Source organism: Pinus tabuliformis, chromosome X (assembly GCF_031772625.1).
Source record: "Pinus tabuliformis cultivar Carrire ecotype Pingquan chromosome X, CPIR1, whole genome shotgun sequence".
In the NCBI taxonomy this organism is placed as follows: Eukaryota; Viridiplantae; Streptophyta; class Pinopsida; order Pinales; family Pinaceae; genus Pinus; species Pinus tabuliformis.
The window spans coordinates 772,846,527-772,862,565 of NC_142308.1; positions in this window are offsets into that span (position 1 = coordinate 772,846,527).

A 16,039-nucleotide genomic window follows, 5' to 3' on the forward strand; every position below is an offset into this window, starting at 1 on the left:
ATCTCCCACTACACAAGTCTCTCTCACTCACAAGTTTTACACAAGATCAAAGGCACTTCACAACCTTCCTCAAGCTATCAACAATCCCACACTCATACCAGCTATCTAGCAAACTCACAAGCACTAACAGCACTATCAGCAACCACTCCAAAGACTAAGAACTCCAAAACTACAAAACTAGCAGCACATAGCAATAGTGAGAGTTTAAATAGGAGAAGGAGTCTCCATGAAAGGTGGGAGAGTGAGCTTATCTCCAAAGAAGGTAGCACAAATGACAAAATAGCCACGCCAGAGAAAGGAGGGTGACATAAACTAGGCTAACAACCAGGTTTGGAGTCATCTGGAAGGTCGACTGTTGGAACAAAGTTGCCCAATCTGGATCATCACGGGCACATAACTGGCCTTCCGTGCTGACATCACTATTGAACAACGTAGCTAGTCAGGCCATCACGGAATATTACAAGCGACAGTTACGTTGGCACATAAAATTCGACCATCGTGGGAATCACGTGTACTTCAGTGATGGCAGCGCTTCTAGACTATTTTGGAGCGCCCTTCAGCGCGTTTATTTAGCCAATAGACGCTATGAGGCAGAAACCTTTGGAAAAGTGGGTCATTTGGCAGCATCAGAGAGCATTTGTCTAACATGAGCATGTACAACTTGGACACATGACATAGTAGGAAGACTGGAGTGAAGAAAATGACAAATTACTGTGTAACAGATGCCCCCTAAAGTATGAAGCCCGAGAGAGAGGGAGGGGTGAAATTCTTTACGAAACTGACTGAACTGGAAAACCATCTGGAAGAACCTCCACAAAAGTACAACTGATATCCCCGATAATGAAGTACATGTAGTCTAGGCATGGGCGCAGCCATCCAAAAGACATACGAAATAGGTTTGTGGTAGGGACGTAGCCATCCACCTAATGAGACCATGATGATGACAAAGGTATGGTTGCAGCCATCCATGAAGACTCAGGTATGGTCGCAGCCATCCATCAATGAGTCATGTAACCATAAACCAATCCACGCAGCCCAAACCTGTGTAATCTGAGTTCGAGGTCTTGAACCCATCTGATCATAGTACAAATTCTAACATGCGAATAGATGTGCTGAGGTTGAGCATGATAGAACATCGCTTGATTACCGGTCAATGATGAAAATTGTTAACAAGTGCGAGAGAAACCACCAATAATGCCAATGGCTCTCAAGGTACTGTCTAGAACAATCCACGAAGTGTGAAAAAGGAGCTGAAGTCGAACACTCATGGAATCAGCCAATCAACAACCAATGATGAAAGTTGACCATCAGGTGCGAAGAACTTGTCATTGAGGCTGTTAGTGTCAGTCTTTCTAGCCTTCCTCCAGTGATCAAATGTGCTCTTACAAAGTGATTTTGAAGTGTCAAGGTCAAATTTTGTCATTTCAGTGAGTCTTCAAGCAAAATTTGGTCACTAGGCATTAGGTCTAGGGTTTGCCCAAATGGCGGTCCATGTCATCATTCAGCTGAGTCTATCATCATTCATAGGGTTTTCATTATCATCTCAGTGTCTAAGGAGTCTTTTTACACCTTGTCCATGCTTCAGTTGTGCCTTGGCAAGGTCATTTCCCTCTCCTAGGGTTTTGAAGGCAATTTCTCTTGGACGGTCAAATCATCGGCAAAACTTGTTTCCTGATGTTCATACACCTTCCCCTATCCTTAAATTACCTTATCAAACACTTCCCATCCCTTAGATCCGCCAAATTCCTCATTTTTGCACAAACCCTAGTTTCTAGCTACAACCTGGCAATTTTCTAGGTTTGGCCTGTGTTTTGCCCTTTTCGACCCCTTCCCCTCACTCAATCTCGGAGATTCCACTTTCCCCTGCTTCCTAACATCCCTCCCCACTCCCAAAAATTTCCCCAAGAATTTAGAAGCCCCCTATCCCCTTCATTTCGCTCCATTTCGACAGAATCCCTTGTTTCACACATCGGGACAAGTTGCACTCAAATGATGTTTCAGAGCTATGAAATATGAATTTTGGAAAACTGAGAGAGGTTTTTGTCCATAACATGCCAAGGAAGAAAAACCTCCTTCACTTTTTGCACAGGTGTCATGGTTTTAGAGAAATGCCAAAATTACAATCGTCGTATCCAAGGAGTTTGGCCAAGATACAAAAAAGGAGAAAGAAGACCAATCCACTCCGTATCTTGGCTGAGGCTTCACTCAAAGATCATGGCACTCAATAGCCTAGCCACAGCTCAAATCCCAAGAAATTTTGAGAATTTTGGGTAATTTTTGCAATTTTTGGAAATTTACAGGTTTTGGCTCCTCAACGGGTCTCACCCCCGGTGAGACCCTTTGTCATGGAAACTCCTTTTTGCAAAAACTTAGCATTTCTAGATTTTTCATGCAAATTTACATATGCCTATGGATGGACTTGAGTTTTTATGGAGTTTTGGGCCTCCAGAAGATCAAAATACATGCAAAATTTGACTTTCTGCCCCTTTTTTGAACTGCAGAAAGCTGTCTTGGGAGAATTGATTTTTGACAAGGAAAATGAACTCCAAATTGAAAATTTCCAATTTGGTTGGAAATTAGACTCAAATACCTTTCCAACGAGCTATCCTGAACCTGATTCTGACACCGGGAAGTGCCTCAAGCAGAGCTCCAAAGGGGCGCGACCCGTTGAGCAGACTTTGCCAGATTTCACTCTACAGCTCGGAAAAGCACAGTTTGACTTGGTTTGACTTTTTGGGGTTGAATATGATTATATTTGATGTAATTATTGTAACTCTAAGACACTTTTACTCTTGTTTAACACTTCTAGAAGATTCATTCATGTCAAGGGTAAATATTTAATGAATGGATTGGTTTCCTAGCTTATAGAGGCAAGTTGTTTTGACTGCCTAGATTTTAGTGCTCAGTTTAGAATTGGTTGAAACAGCTCCTAGAAGGATGAGCTCGACCCCTAGAGGCAAGGGAAGAGGTTGGCTTGCCTATATTATGTATTTTCTCAATCATTTTCAGAGGTTGGAAGGTTAGACTCTTGAGGGAGAAGCTATCATTGTATATTTTCACTGTATCTCTGCAATTTTTGGCTAAGGAAGACCAGGGTTTTGCAATCCTCTTTGGGATTCTTGTGGACTCATGTGTTGATGGTGTGTTTCTCAATGTTCTTGTAAGCTTGTTATGTGATTCATTTCCTTTCTTTTACTTATGCACATTAAACAAATGAAGTGTTAAAGTAAGAATTCATGCTTGCCATGCTCTTCTTTTAAGTTTGTTTAATTTCAATGTTTTCTTCTGTCTAAAGAGAATTCAAAGTGATTGTTTGCTCTCTTTAGCTCCTCATCTTTCATTCCTGACCATTCATTTCAGTTAAAGGCATCAACGCTGTCTCCTACCTCGCCCCAAGGAACCCCCTGCAGAAACTGTGTCCAATCCCCGCACCCAAAATTGCAATTCCTCAATTTGCCACCAAAAACCCAAAAAACCCCAAATTAACCTTTCTAATCAGTTTACTAGCCTAATATCAGTGTTACTTTATTGGTCATCTCCCTAATTGAAGATTTTACGAGATAGACCGGAGAGAGCCTTCTCCTGCCTCGTAGGGCTAGCTACGAGGCTAAATGGTTTGATGTTGCCTTGAGGTTTGCCTTTCTCAGCCTGAGGTGAAATTTCAAGCACTAACAGAGGCATGCAAGCTCTAAGGTACCAAAGGGGATCTCTAGATCAATCTCCTGGATAATGAGCTGATGTCAACAGGAGACGACCCGTCGCAGGAGGGCCATAATGTTTCCCCCATCAAGGACACGAGATAAGGAACAAGTGGTAGATGGCGAAACAGAGTATCAGAGGAAAAGGTGAGGGTGTAAACTGCAGAACAATTATACTCTTGAACATGTCGGCGACACGACTCCGGAGGGGGTGGCAGCATTCAGGCACCAAGGGATCAGAGGCTCGATGGAAATGGCATGAATCGGATGGAATGAGGCTAGAATGAGAACCCAAACCCACGGAAGGAAAAACGATGATGTATGGATGTCCCAACCCGACAAGAAGCAGAAGTGTCAATGTTCAAGAGTGACTAGCTGCCATAGACAATCAATGATAAACCTGTTGTTGAGTCCAACCTAGTAATAGTTTAACGAGCCCTAGGAAGGAGAAGCTCGAGTCTCGTCATGGTGATGAGTCCAATGTCGTCAGGGTTTAACGAGCCAGACATAGGTAAAACTCGGAGTCTTTTTCATGTTTAGAGAGTTTGAAAAGACACAGAAAAGAAAACTCCAAGGGGGTCCTTTTTCGTAGAGTTGTGTTTCTCAAGCCCGAAAAATTATAAAATGATACTCGAAAGAACCGCCCGAACATTACGATCAAGGAGTACTTTTCGTAACTAGTGACTTCGACCCGAAAAAAGTAGAAAAGCAGTCGAAAGCACGTCGTTTTGAAACTGATAATGAGCTGTCAACCTTTAGGGATCCTACCAAAGTTTCCTGTTACTTTGGGGGGCAAAACCATCTGTATCGACGTGATGGTTGTCCAAGGTGCTTTAGATTTCAATCTTCTCCTTGGCCGTGACTATGTTTATGCCATGGGGGCCCTTGTCTCTTCACTTTTCCGTGTGGTTTGTTTTCCACACGACGGAAGAATGGTGACCATAGATAATCATTCTTTAGTCCCCTGGTGCCTCCTGCACAGCTGTCATCCCCTATCGGTTCTTGCTTGCAAGCAATACCTTCCTTGCCATAGATCAATTATGTGGCTACCCGTTCCATCTCTGCATCTGCTACTGATCATGCAGATGATCTCGTACATCATGTACTCAGGGAATTGGAACACGATCTGTCATTGGTGCATCATGACATGTATTCCTCCCAGAGTGCGTTTCTTCCATCCCGCGAAGACCTCTTGGGAGCCATGTTCTCATGTGGCCCATGAACAGGAGTCCGAGGATAGTTTTGATCTTGTGTCAACCTCGTTAAAAAATGAAACAAGGTGTACGAGGATAGTTTGTTCCTATCTCAACCTCATTAAAAAAATGAAACAAGGTGTACGAGGAAAGTTCTTTATCTTATGTCAACCTTGTTAAAAAATGAAACAAGGGTTATGAGGATAGTTCTTTTTCACTGTGTCAACCTCATTAAAAAATGAAACAACTCCCCCTTTTCCAAATCGAGTCTTTGATTAAGATCTCATAAAATCCAAGTCGAGTCTTTCCAAGATCTCGAATGTGAACCTTCATTCCATCCACCTCGTTGAATGCAATGAAGCTTGGGGGGCATGTACCTCGATTTGCGTCATTATGCTGGGGGCATGCGAACTTATAACAAGCATAGTTTTTCGTTTCAAGCTTGTGTAAACATGAAACCGAATCCAAGCAGAGTTCTCCATGGTTCAAGCTTGTGTAAAAATGAACCCATAACTGATTTACATCTCGTGATTCATGTTTTTCGCTAAATTCTGCTAGATGAGCCTTGGTTGTTTTATTCCATCGCCACCATCTCTTTGGTCGATCATATGCTTTCACTTGGTTGTTTTTCCTTTCCTGAGGAACCACAACGATGAGTGGTTTTATTAGCCAGCCTCTTGACCATTACATGTTTTGAGCAATTCCACCATTGTTGGAACCAGTTGCTACCCTTTATACCACTCGTTCCTCCAGGAAGAGTCTCCTTTAAGCTCTTTTCTGACTCGTAAAAGATGAAAAAATTGCCGAGTATTTTTCCCTTTTTGACTCGTTAAAGAAAATAAAAATGGAGGTCTACTTTCAGCTCTTTTCCGACCATTTAAAGATGAAAAGATTGCCGAGTTTTCCCTCTTGACTCGTTAAAAGAAATAAGAGGCGGTCAACTTTAAGCTCTTTTCCGACCGTGTAAACACGAAAAGATTGTCAGGCCTTTGTTGTTTCAAGCTCATTATCGGTTTCAAAACGACGTGCTTCTAACTTCTTTTCTACTTTTTCGGGTTGAAGTCACTATTTACAAAAAGTACTCCTCGATTGTAATGGTCGATCAGTTCTTTCGAGTATCGTTTTATACCTTTCTGGGCTCGAGAGACACAACTCTATGAAAAAGGACCCCACTGGAGTTTTCTTTTCCGTGTCTTTTTCAAACACTCTAAACATGAAAAAGACTCCGAGTTTTACCTATGTCAGGCTCGTTAAACCCTGACGACATTGGACTCATCACAATGACGAGACTCGAGCTTCTCCTTCTTAGGGCTCGTTAAACTATTATTAGGTTGGACTCAACAACAAGTTTATCATTGATTGTCTATGGCAGCTAGTCACTCTTAAACATCGACACTTCTGCTTCTTGTCGGGTTGGGACATCCATACATCGTCATTTTTCCTTCCGCAGGTTTGGGTTCTCATTCTAGCCTCATTCCATCCGATTCATGCCATTTCCATCGAGCCTCTGATCCCTTGGTGCCTGAATGCTGCCACCCCCCTCCGGAGTCGTGTCGTCGACATGTTCAAGAGTATAATCCTTTTGCAGTTTACACCCTCGCGTTTTCCTCTGATACTCTATTTCGCCATCTACCACTTGTTCCTTATCTCGTGTCGTTGATGGGGGAAACATTATGGCCCTCCTGTGACGAGTCATCTCCTGTCGACATCAGCTCATTATCTAGGAGATTGATCTATAGATCCCCTTTGGTACCTTAGAGCTTGCATGCCTCAATGGAAAGTTCTTCGCACCTGACGATCGACTTTCATCATTGGTCGTCGATTGGGTGATTCCACGAGTGTTCGACTTCAGCTCCTTTTCAAACTTCATGGATTGTGCTGGACAGTACCTTGAGAGCCATTAGCATTATTGGTGGTTTCTCTCATGCTTGTTAATGGTTTTCATCATTGACCGGTAATCAAGCGATGTTCTATCATGCTCGACCTCAGCACATCTATTCGCATGTTAGAATTTGGACTATGATCGGATGGGTTCAAGACCCCGAACTCAGATTACACAAGTTCGAGCTGCGTGGATTGGTTTATGGTTACATGACTCATTAATGGATGGCTGTGACCATACCTGAGTCTTCATGGATGGTTGCGACCATACCTTTTTCATCATCATGGTCTCATTAGCTGGATGGCTGTGTCCATACCACAAACTTATTTCATATGTCTTTTGGATGGCTATGCCCATGCCTAGACTACATGTACTTCATTATCAGAGATATCAGTTGTACTTGCGTGCAGGTTCTTCCAGATGGTTTTCCAGTTCAGTCAGTTTCGTAAAGCATTTCACCCCTCCCTCTCTCTCAGGCTTCATACTTTAGGGGGCATCTGTTACACAATAATTTGTCATTGTCTTTTAATGAGGTTGAGAGAGGAACAAACTATCCTCATACACCTTGTTTCATTTTTTAACGAGGTTGACACAAGATCAAAACTATCCTCAGACTCCTGTTCATGGGCCACATGAGAACATGGCTCCCAAGAGGTTTTCGCGGGATGGAAGAAACGTACTCTAGGAGGAATACATGTCATGATGCACCAATGACAGATCGGGTTCCAATGCCCCTAGTACATGATGTACGAGATCATCTGCATGATCAGCAGCAGATGCGGAGACGGAATGGGTAGCCACATAATTGATATGTGGTAAGGAAGGTACTGCTTGCGAGCAAGAACCGATAGGGGACAACTGCTGCGCAGGAGACACCGGGGGACTAAAGAATGATAATTGATCTATGGTCACCATTCTTCCGTCATGTGGAAAACAAACCACATGGAAAAGTGAAGAGACAAGGGCCCCCATGGCTTAAACATAGTCATGGCCAAGGAGAAAACTGAAATCTAAAGCACCTTGGATAACCATCACGTTGATACAGATGGTTTTGCCCCCCAAAGTAACAGGAAAATTTGGGAGGATCCCTAAAGGTTGACTGGTTCCTCCGTCAAAACGCTAACAAATTTTGTGCAACTGGCACAAGCTATGGGGAGCCCAAAGCTTGCCAAGTAGTGGAAGGCATAAGACTGACAGATTCACCCTCATCCAAGACAGTGCTAGGTACTGCCTTATCATAGGCATGTACTGTAATCTGGAAAGGCACATGGGATGGAAGGCAGAATGTAGTCAAATGACTCTAGTCGAAGGAAATGACTGAACTACTTGGTGGGGAAATCATATGATTGCCCCCATGCTCTACAGGAATCGAAGAAGGATGCTCGTGATCAGCGGGGATAGGAGGGTCGTTCTCGGACTCAGGAGAATCTGACGAGACGAGAAGAATATGAGTGTGACACTCTTCCGAAACAGAGTGATCAATAGGTGGTGAACCTAAGTTGACACTCTCCCTGACCAATGGTTGGTCTGGAATAGGCTTAGCACAGCCAGGCTCAGAAGGAGGAGGATAGACAAGAGAAGAATCTAAGTGAATCTCTTTGTCAATTGGGAGAGGGTCTGAAGAGAGCCTCTGATAACCAATGGGAAGTTGGGGTGAAGAAGCTGTAAGACTTTCCAAAACGGCGGAAGCTTTATCCATGAGTGGAAAAGGGTGAAGGGGATGGTTGCCTTCACATAGCATACAGGGGAATCGAATATTCCCTTTCTTCTTACCATTGCCAGTTAATAGGGTGGCATCGTCATGAGCTTCAGAGGATGATGAGGGATGGGCCGGATCGTGAGACCATACTTCTAGGATCCTAGGAATGCCAGGACAATCACGAAGAAGATGGTCACCCTTGCACAATTTACAAGGAAGCTTATCTTTCCGCAAAGGAGCAAAATGTGTTCTGACCTGAGATGTACTTGGAGCAGTAGCTGCATAGGTGGCCTCACATTTATTAGACTTATTCTTCTTCTTCTTCTTCTTCTTCTTCTTCTTAGTCACCTGGTTACTAGATATGAAGCTTTCACCAGGCGAAGGAGGAGAGGAGGAGGAAGAAATAGGGGAAGAAGGCGTAGGCTCAACATTGGAATCAACATGTCATGGTTCGAACAAAGGAGACGGTGGAACAGGATTCATGATGATCAGGACCACCGAGGTTGAAAACAACCATACGGGAAAACCGATGGTTAACCCAGGCAAAGACAATGTTGCCATATAGGGAGCACTGACATTTCGGAATGAGGAAAACGGACCAGGATTTCCATTTGGGGGAAAACCTTGGCCGGTAGACTCGGGGAATGTTGCCATTGGGAACAAGCCTGGAAAAGCACTCAAACTGTAATGAAGAACTCTAACTGTTACCAGGAATATTTCACGGGTAGTAAATTTTATGACACGGGAACAAAACTTGACCTTTTCATCGTTAAAGAGTCGAGAAAAGGACGAAAAGATGACTCTATCTCTTTCGAGGTTTAATGAGCCTGAAAGGACAAGTGCTCAGATGGACCTTTTCTTTTAAGGAGTTAGAAAAGGAATGAAAGTGACTACTCTGGAGAACTAGGCAAAAGGTTTACCAAACATCCCGTAAAACTGCATATACAGCTTGGCAATCATATGAGAACCAAGGACTTTCCGTACGGCAGTCAATCTTCCCGAATGCTGTGTTCAGTGCATTACGGCTTGTAAGGTGGAAGACACAGCTTCCTATGGATAAAGGATTGATAAACTAGTGGGGTCTCCCAGCATATACTCTACGGTACACGGGAACACAATTCCGTGCTAGACCACTATTGAGTCATAGAAGGAGGAATCACCCAACCTTGAGTGGAATAAAAAGTGACTAGGTTTAACAACGCCGGAGCACGTCTCTAGCCTAGACCTCTAAATGTGCACGTTATGTTCCAATGCATTGTTAGATTCATTCAGTTCATTTTAAAGTTGATCTTGGATTATGTTTCAGTTTTCAGGCCTTATAGTATGTATATAACAAAACCTAGGATGCAGCTAGAATGAATGAAATATCCTTTTTCTTTTGATGAACACCTACCTATGGGAGGGTAGAGATATCATTCCCAAACCAAGAAAACCAAGGCAACAAAACAGTCACTCAAAGCAAGCAGACGTCAATTCATAAAGTGCATGGATACTACTAATGAGAGATATAATCATTCGCTTTTCAATATGCAACTTGAAATGCAAATTCACTTTCACTTTCACATGCTAAATGAAATGCAATTCTTTTGATTTTGATGTCTCTTAAATCTAAAAGAAACCAATAAGAAATAAACAAATGTGGAAAAGTGGTTGATCCAAACAATTGTAATCTATGTCTGGGTAGTGAAGAGAAATCGAATCAATCTCGAGATTGGTCCAACAACAATCACTAAACAATCAACCAAAATTAAGCAAAGGGGAAGGTTCAATCAAACCAACAGCAAGCAACAAATGAATCCTTGTAATCAAGCAACCAAGAGAAATTGATCCAAAAGACTTGAAACAATGAAACTAGGTCACAAAGCAAGAAAAACAAGATTCATTTAACAAAGCTCACAAGAGAGTGCCTCAACCTCTAAACAGTGAAAAACAAGTTATCAAACAGGTGAGAATAGAAAGGGACTAGCAAGACTGATGGATTCAGGAGGCAGAATTGAAAAAATCAATTCTACAGTAATCAGCGCGGGTGATACATAAGAAACAAGTGCTGATAGGGAGCACACCGCAGCAACAAAGCGATGTCAACACAGAAGTACACGACTTTTCCACGATGGTCGATTTACAGAACCGTCGCGACTGTTAGGCGTAATTACGCAATGAACAGGATACTACAAAAGGGGTGACGCGATGACAGCGCGACTGTTAGATTAAAAGCCGCGATGATGTTCAAAACAGTAACAAGCGAACCAAAAACTCCCAAATCAAAGACAATCAATCTTTAATCAAATAAGGGCATTTCCCAGATCAGGCCAGGAAACTCAGAAGACTGGTAACTAATCCCCAAAACTTCAAAAGAGACTAAAACAAAAATCAAGACAAGAGTAAACAAGAAAAGAAAAAATGCCAAAGCTCCCCAACGGAGTCGCCAATTTGCGATGCGGGAAAGTGTTCCCTTTGCGGACAGAGGCAACCCTTCTAGCCCTAGAGTGGGTCTAGTCACAAACAAGGACAGATCAACAATAGCTTCCCTTAAACAGTCATAGTTGGAGGCCTACCTCAACCGGTGGTCGCTCGAAATCCGTTGCGCTGCTCCAGCTTCCGCTTCCTTTTCCTAATGAGTAATCAAACTGAACAATGCAAAGGAAATGCAACAAAGCACGTAAACGGAACAACAATGATCTATTTACTCACAAAGTCAAGAAGTCATGAGCTATCAAGTACATTACATACAAGACATAGGAAAACATCATTGATTGCATTAATTATGAAATAAGAGTAAGCTTACAACCAAATTCTTGACGTCACAAGCCTTCTTAGAGGGATCTATCCAACATGTTCCTCAAGCATTCACTCTTGAAAATGGATCTCCCAATACACAAGTCTCTCTCACTCACAAGTTTTACACAAGATCAAAGGCACTTAAAAACCTTCCTCAAGCTATCAACAATCCCACACTTGTCACACTCACACCAGCTATCTAGCAAACTCACAAGCACTAACAGCACTATCAGCAACCACTCCAAAGACTAAGAACTCCAAAACTACAAAACTAGCAGCACATAGCAATGGTGAGAGTTTAAATAGGAGAAGGAGTCTCCATGAACGGTGGGAGAGTGAGCTTATCTCTAAAGAAGGTAGCACAAATGACAGAACAGCCACGCCAAAGAAAAGAGGGTGACATAAACTAGGCCAACAACCAGGTCTAGAGTCATCTGGAAGGCCGACTGTTGGAACAAATTCGCCCAATCTGGATCATCGTGGGTACATAACTGGCCTTCCACGCTAACATCGCTATTGAACAATGTAGCTAGTCAGGTCATCGCGGAATATTACAAGCGATAGTTGCGCTGGCACATAAAATTCTACCATCACGAGAATCACGTGTACTTCCACAATGGTAGCGCGTTTGGACTATTTTGGAGTGCCCTTCAGCGCGTTTATTTAGCCAACAGATGCAATGAGGCAGAAACCTTTGGAAAAGCGGGTCATTTGGTAGCATCAGAGAGCATTTGGCTAAGATGAGCATGTACAGCTTGGACACATGACACAGTAGGAAGACTGGAGTGAAGACAGTGACAAATTACTGTGTAACACACACCTTTTTTGTCGATCGAAGCACCTATCATTGAAGATAAACCCTCTGAGTCCACACTAGACCAAAGTCAATAGGTCGAGATGGCAGTCGACCCAATCTTGTCTTCAGAAGGTCCACCTTCAGATGATACTATCACCAAAGAGAATGAGAACAACACCGTTCAAATTCTTTTCATCAACACAGAATCCAATGAACATGGGGGCAATCTACCCGTTCCTTTACCGTAGGAAAGAAGTTCGTCAGAGATTTATCCGGCCGCGTATTCAGTCCCACCTCCAAACAATCTAGTCATTTCCTTCGATTGGAATCTACTAGGGAGACCCCGCCTACCATATAATGTACCATTCCTAATCATAGTACAAGCTTACAAAATGATCATGGTTGGTACTATCATAGATGAAGGGGCTTCTATGAGTATCCTTTCCTCAACTGCTTGGAAAGCGCTTGGTTCACCATCGCTTTTGCCTGAGATTCGAAATCTGACAGGCTTCAAAAAAGGAACCAGTTGACCGTTGGGGATCCCTCCAAATTTTCCTATAACTTTGAGAAGGAAAACCGTTCATCTAAACGTGATGGTATTCCAAGGGCCTCTAGATTACAATCTACTCCTTGGGCGTGACTACATTTATAGCATGGGAACTATTGTTTCCTCACTCTTTCGAGTGATGTGTTTTCCGCATGAAGGTGGAATGGTCAAGCTCGTAGACCAGCTTTCATTCCTCGGTTCAAACATAGCTACTAGTCAAATGCCATCCCTAACTGGTCTTTTTGCACAAGGAATGTCTCATCAATCTCTAGTCCATCCACCTGATGAGTGTGAGTGATTCGATGATTATGACTGAAACCCAGGAGGCATGCGCCCTGGTCTACTTCGGCAGGAAAACCCCAGATATAAGGTAGGTTTCCACGTAGGAATATGACTAGTCTGATACCCCTGTCCATTTAGGAAAATGGATTTATACTGGAAAAGGATTCCCTTGTCAAAGATTATGTGATTGGAAGCTCCCACCATTCACCTTTGTCTATTTTGATGGACAGAGCTGAGGAAGAGTTTTGTCTGCTACGCAGATGGAACAATCTTGCTAATGCAAGAACTTCCATATGGTAACCTGGAAAATCTACTTATACCTGGGGGCATGCAAACCTTTTTGCATGCAAGTGAAAAACGACCTTTTATTTTCTTAGTTTGTAGGCTCTCAATCCTTTAAATGCGTAGGTTGGTCATTCCTAGCTTGCATATGGAAGGCTCCGAAGCAAAGTTTCAAATGGGGCAAGCTCCCTAAAAAATGAACCTATCGATGAGACATCCTTATTATATGACTGGCACGAGCAGTTTTACGCAAAGTTCAAGCTCGTTAAAAAATAAACCTAGCAATGAGCATATGTTCCACCATAGTTTAAGCTCATTAAAAAATGAACCCACCTTCGATAAATAACCATTGCGATTGCATAATTATCAGTTTTTGAACCTTGGTCGTGTTCTTACTATCACCTCCACTCTTTTTTAGCCGATCATATGCCTCCATTTGATTTTTTACCCCTTTTGAGGAACAACTGCGATGAGTGATTCTATTAGCCACCTTCTTTACACTGTCGTGATTGAAAAGTTCCAAACCTTACCTAGAACCAGTTGCTATCCAAAAACATCACTCGTTCCTCAAAAAACGAGTCTCCTTTAAGCTCTTTTCATCTGACTCGTAAAATATGAAAATATTGCTAAGAAATTGGCCTCTCCAGCTCATTAAAGTGATTGGAAGTGCCATCCCTCCTCTATATTTTAATATTTTTGGACCTGAGGGATCATTACACAAAAATATAGAGCGCTTATCTTGTTCGGCTTATTAAAACTATCGAAAGGTCATCCCTTTCGTATTATTTTATACTTTTTCGAACTTAAGGGATTATATTACGAAAAATGACTACTGGAGTTGCCTTTACGTCTCTTTTTAGACTCTCTAAAATTGAAAAGGACCGAGTTATCTTTGTCGTTAAACTCGTTAAAACAATAGCAACAAACTTGTCCATGCAAACAAGAGCGAGTTTCACTGTCGCTAGGCTCGTTAAAACATAGCGACAGGTTTGCCTGAAGGGAAAATTATAAAACAAGCATATGTTATCCTCCTCAAGCTCGAAAAAAATAAAGAGGTACTAGTCAGCAATGACTGGGGAAAAAGGGAAGAAAACTTGAATAACTTCATTGGTAGTAGGTCGCTCTTGAACATGACACTTTCACTCCATCACCATGATTGAGTTGGGTTGGGTATTCCATTCATCGGTCATATCACCATTGGTCCGCCGTACCATCCATTTTGGGGTTAACACTACCAATCCATTGTGTCACCGACATGTTCAAGAGAAGTCGCTTAGAGAATTCACCAACCTAGCTAACGCCTCATCTGCTGCAATACCTTCACTCTCCATTTTTCATGACTGCCATCCTGAACCTTGTATCATCAGATCGTTTTCACCTCCACAAAATCATTTGCTTTGTTCCATGTCGTAGATGTGGGATTCATTAAGGCCCTCCTACAATGGGTCACTTCTTGTCGACACCAGCTCATTATCTAAGAAGTTGACTCAGGAACAACCCTTTCAGTACTTTGAAACTTGCATGCCTCAATGGCAAGTTTCTCACTTCCGGCGACAGGTTTACATCAATGGCCTTCGACCAAAATATTTTGCGTGGTGTTCGACATCAACTCATGTATTCGCACCACGTGAATTGTACTGTAGTACCATGAGGGTCATTTTTATTATTGGTGATTCCTCTCGTGCCTATTAACAGCTCACATCATTGGCTGGTAATCAGGTGATGTCTTTCCATGTTCGACATCAGAACATCTTTTTCACATGGATCGAATTGTACTTCGGGCGAAGATTGAACGAGTTTGAAGACCCCGGATCTAGTTTCATCCATCCGAACTGTGATATATATTCAGGAAAATAAAAACATCAAATGTACATCATAGCTACATAGATAATCATCCAAAATAAGGGATGATGGCTCTACCAGAATCATAAGTCTGCCAGACAAACGATTGTTTGTCTTATGTACATGAAAATGAATTTATAAAGCTGAGCATGGGAATGCCCGCCTCAGCTAGATCATGAAAATATTATGAAGATAATGTATTGTATTGTATCTTATTACAACTCACCTTCCAGTTCGAAAAACCTCGAATCCTCATTATAAAGCATTTCACCCGACATCAGAAGATTTGCGACCTTATGCTTTAGGGGGCAACTGTTATAGACATATTTGGGCACTGAAACCCAAATCACATATGTCCATAAACCAACGGGTTCTAAACCCCTAAAAAGTGTTGTTTCATACCCTAAAGGAACAAGGTCAGTTGATTACATCATTTCCCAGAAGTTCTCCTTGAAAAACTGATCAGAACTGGTCAAAACTTGACCATACAGACTACTCCATGCTAAGGGTGCGATGCATCTCACCTGTTACACATGGGGGGTGCGATGAATACTAAAAATCCCTTCTATAGGGTGTGATGATAGAGAGAATACAAATGGCAGAAGCAATTTGCTAGGTGGAAACTCAAAGAATCTTCTAGAAACTGCTCATATAACACTTGCCTCTCTGAATTTGCCTAGGGATGAGTAAGAGATCATGAAATCTCCAAGTGGAACCAAGAACTATCAGTGAAATGACACTAATCAAAATCCCAAAAGCTGATTCACTCTCCTACAAACATCTATATATGGATCCCTCATCCCAGAGATCTAGAAGGCTAGAATTTTGTAATTTGCAAGGAAGTGTTGTTGGTTTCTCTTTGAAGACATTGTATTGTTGGGTGATCTTGCTTTGTATGAGGTAAAGAGGGCTTTCATGCTGGGAGGATGATGCTGGATCAGATAGCTTGGTTGTAATCCTCTCTTCTACTACTTCTATCAATAAATCTATTTTAGTTTTCCTCCATATGCTTGTATATCTCTAAATCTTGTATTTGTATA